Genomic DNA, 4,681 nt, shown 5'->3' with positions numbered 1-4,681 from the left:
TTTTTTAAGAAATGTACTGCTACCTCTGTTGTTTACAGTAGAATTCTGGCACTGTGAATAGGACAAGCTGGGGACCGGAGCACTGTCCCTGCTGTACTGATAGACGTATTTTTAAGGGCTGGCATTCTTGTTTTGGTATGGCAGCCCCGCCTTGGCACCACCAGCTCTGCCTGAGCATCAGCATGGATAAGCGAGGTTTTAAGGAAGTAAATCGTGAACCTATTGCCTGTAATAGGCTGCGGTAGCGTAAGGGAGCTGAATTAAAAGGATATTTTTTTCCACTCTTGGTGACTTTGTATTTGCAAGCTAAATAGAAAAGTGTGCTGCTGTCATAGCAGTGATTATTTTCTAGGGGTTTATTGAATGATGGTGAAGATGTGCAGGCCAGGGGGAAAACCAGAAGGGAGGCTCATGGTACTTCTGTTCGTCCTTTTCTGTATTTGACAAACAAGATGGGCTGCTGTGATGCTGCTTGTCCACAGGCACAGTGCTCTGCTAGCACTGGGATACTGCCCTCAGGCAGCTCGCAGGGAGGGGGAAGGGGCTGGTGGGTGTCAGCCCACAAGCAGAGGGGAAAAACCCTTTTAGTATAAGCAGGGTCAGACTGGTGCAGGTTTAAGGCATGCTGATGTCAAGGTCTTGTGATTATCACCTTCATAGTCTCTAAATAAACAGATCAGGGTCAGAAAGCTTGCTCTTTTGCTGTCCTGCTCCCAGCGCTAGTGCTGTATTGGTATGGCAGAGCTTTGAAGAATAGTTTGTGGGTCTGAAAGCACTTTATTCCACTGTGTCAGCTGGCATGGTAAAAGACACTTCCTCTCCCTCCAAACCTGCGCGGTCTGTGATTTCAGTTTCCTCCAAAGCAATTGATTTTTCTCCCCAGGACTCTGACGAGTGCTGCTGTCTCTCTTTGTTGGTGTAGCTACTTTTGCTATGCAGGGAGCCCGGCGTGCAGCTGACTTGGACTTGGACAGCTTCTCCAGGAATATCAGTTTAGTACAGCAGCAGGAGTTAACATTTGCCATGTCTCACTCATTTCTCTCTTTATCTCCTTTTCACTTTTCCCCCTGCAGAACACAAGTGCCCGGTTGACCAGAGGGAGCAGTTAGAAGAAACCCTGCCTCTGATTTTGGGCCTGATACTGGGGCTGGTTATTGTGATAACTCTCTGTGTTTACCACATCCACCATAAGCTCACAGCCAACCAAGTGCAAATTCCTCGTGACAGATCTCAGTACAAACACATGGGATAGGCAACAGGACCCCCAGCAGCACGAATATTCATCAGGTAAAAAAAGCAAAAGCAATTTTTTCTATGGGAGAGGAAAGGTTATGTGGGAGGAAGAGATGGTATTCACAACACCCAATTGCAAATATTTTGTGAAGACTTATGAGGTTAGGCTTCAATATAGTAAGTGCACAGACTCAGCTGTCTCCATAAGACAACCAAGCATGTCTGATTTCAGGAGTCTGTCTGTGGCAGTAGGTGCTATGAATACCTTCTTCATCAGCTGGACCCAACACCTGCAGACAAGTACTTCACATGTCAAAGTCTACCACAGGGGGCAAAATGGTTTTGTTTCTTCTTTTTTTTTCTTTATTCCTTAAGGGATTCTTATGTCCCCATCACGCTGCTCTTGGCATGTGTTCAGCCTCTGTGTTTGTGTATTTCCAGAGAGCAGGGCTGGGGGGACAGGGCCATTGCATGGACTTCATTAAGATCCTTTGAGAAAGGGGCTCAAACTGCATTGCTGGCATTTGCAATCGTGTTAAGGAAAGTAAAAAAAGGTACAGGGATGTATAAGGAAAAATTCGGGCCAGCTCCTCAAGCCTGCTGTAAACTGCAGTACTGCAGCAAGGCAGACTGCAATAAGCTAAGGAACTGACCCCATGCTGGAGGGGGAGTGAAGAAAGTTTGTTTTTGCTTCCTAGGAAAAAAAAAAAAAAAAAAACCCACAAAAAAGAGTATTGATACACAAACTATAAAGTGCCATGCTACTGCAAGTCAATTGAGAAATGCTTCTGGCTGGACATCCTGCACGTATTGTGATTGTTGAGATGTTACATTGCTACCTGCAACTGATACCTTCACAGTGAGACAGAAACAAAAAAGAAAACAGAAATATCCATGTTACTATGCAGATTATTCAGGTATAATCTAATGTAACAGAAAAAATGTAAGGAAACCCTTGGAATCTAACCTTAAATGTAGGCCATTTTTAAATGAATTAAAACATGTACATATATCGTACTTGATTTCCGTTGTTATTTTGAAATGCTGTAATAGTTTTTCCCAGATCTGCGGTATCTAAGGGGACAGGTGTGACAATGGGCAGTCAGATGGGATGTATTCAATGTAGACTGTGGTTCTAGCAGTATTTTGCTACAGATGGATTGGTGATGTATTCTGTGGTTGCTTGATGTTCTGTTGCTTGTTGGTCATTTTCAGAGTTCTGACCTCAGTCACTTCTTTCTTATGTGTGTTGTGGGTGATGGCATGTTTCACTTGGTACCACCCAGTTCCCACTGAAACCTTTGTCTTCCCTTGGTTCCTCAGGCCTTGCTTTAGCTGAGGGAAGGGAAATAACACCTTGTTCTGCCTTGAGTAACTTGATCCAATCAGCAACTCTCTCTTCAGCTTAAAATAGAATAATGAGCTAAGGAAAGTAGTAATTTCAGTGTTGAAACTGTCACTTGGATTTAGATGTATTTACAGCAAAAGTATGCTTGGGTTGGTTTTTCCAGCCACATGGCAATAGTAAAATTAAAGCACCGCTGTGCTACAGTGGAAGAGCGGCTGTCAGTCTGCACCAGCAGGTACCTTGCTTGACAATACCACCATCTGTAATGCCAAAGGGCTGGCTGGTGAGGCACAAACCAGGGTATGGGAAGTGCAGGAGCTGTTGGCTTTTCCCTGTGTGATGCCGATGTGGCTGATGACTTAAGGTCTGACATAGAAGTCTGAGGATTTGGTTAACTCCAATCATGCTTACTTAAAATCTCAACAGAGAACTCTTTGTATGTTTCAGTTCAAACCATATTTTTGCTAAGTTACTGAATTTTCCATCAATTGATGATTTTCCAAACTACATTTTTGAAATTCTTTAGGAAGTTCAAAAAGCTGTCCGCAATAACTTGAGGATGGCAGTGCTTCCATTGTGATCTCATTTATATTTAAATTTTTTACATTTCAATTTGTGTTTAGCTTTTAGTCATAGATGGCTTATCACGAGTTAGCTGCAAACCAAACGCTTTGCTTTATGGTTGTTTATGAACATATGGTAGAACATGGATATATACAAGGAACTCGTCAACCTACTAAGCTCTATAAGGACCTGTAGTAATTAAGTACTTACTGAAACAGCTGTTAAGGACTTCCAAAGTGGTTATGAATAGAACTTTAATTATAATTTTTGATATATTTCTGAGGAAGGCAGTTACATTGCCAATAAATGCCCTGGTCTCTGCTCTGGCAGTTACAAGTATTTGTGAATGGCTTTAGAACGGCTGAGATGAGGAAAATGCACCGTTTATTAGTGACAGCAGGAGCACGAGGTAAGTGGAGTTGGTTATGTGCTGCTTTTGACTGGCTCTGGCTTTATCTTAGGGACAAGGGGTGAAATTTCTCGAAGGACGATGGTGAGTGCATTCTGAAACATTTACTGATGTCGACAACCAAAAAGCACATGGCCTACTACAAACCCTCATTCTTAGACCTTAGTGCCTAACAAGCAAACAATGCAATGTCAGAGACCCATTAGCTAACTGATGCCCCTCCTGGGGTAGCTGAGTAATGCTTTGGGACCATGTTAAGGGGAGAAAATAGATTGCCTCAGGGACAGGAAGAGAAGCTGGAAATGTTTCAGTGGGCCCAGTTCTTCTGGAGTACTTCAGATACAAAGCTGGCTCGGTCTGCCAACTGTTTCTCATAATTTTGGGTACTTTATGGCTGACTGCAGAGGGACGTCTGCATGTTCCTGCCAAATGCTGCTGAGCAATGAAAGGCTTTTTTTGTGCATTTTATAAAGAGAGTGAGTGTGTGAGTGTGTGAGTGTGTGAGTGTGTGAGTGTGTGAGTGTGTGAGGCACAGGGCACCTTGCTTCCAAGGAATACACCCCTCACAATTTCTCTAACTAAATCACTTGCTTCAGCTGGCAGGGACACAGTGGTAACTTCTGCCAGAGGGAAGGTTTGTTGTGTGCAAGGAGAAAGTGAAGGGGAGTCTGCTGTGGGGAACAGGATGGTTCTGGCCCAGGCAGGATGGACTCATCTGGGACTGGAGGGGCTCGGAGAGAAAAAATCATCTGTATCCCCAGTCATGGAGTTCTGTCTGAATAGACTGAGGAGCTCCATTGCTGTGATTATTTCTTGCCGTTGCTTTTACCCACACCCTAAGCCTTTGTGCTCTTCTCCTTAAGGCAATTTAAAGGTGATGCCAGTGGGCCTTACCTGAGTGTTATGCATCTTCCAACTTGCAGTTCTTCAGGTTAAATTTAATGTATTTGCACATATGAACAAGGAACCTTTTTCTGGTTACTGGCTTGGCCATGCCGTCTGTGACATTATGCAGAACTTAGAAAATACACACAAGACATGGAAAACAACCATGCTGAAAATAAAATTATGTATTAATTTATTTAACTTGCATGTGCATTGTCTCACCAGTAGCTGGTGAGCACCAA

This window comes from Meleagris gallopavo, chromosome 2 (genome assembly GCF_000146605.3).
Source record: "Meleagris gallopavo isolate NT-WF06-2002-E0010 breed Aviagen turkey brand Nicholas breeding stock chromosome 2, Turkey_5.1, whole genome shotgun sequence".
Classification (NCBI taxonomy): domain Eukaryota; kingdom Metazoa; phylum Chordata; class Aves; order Galliformes; family Phasianidae; genus Meleagris; species Meleagris gallopavo.
Note: the sequence above shows the minus strand (reverse complement) of the source record.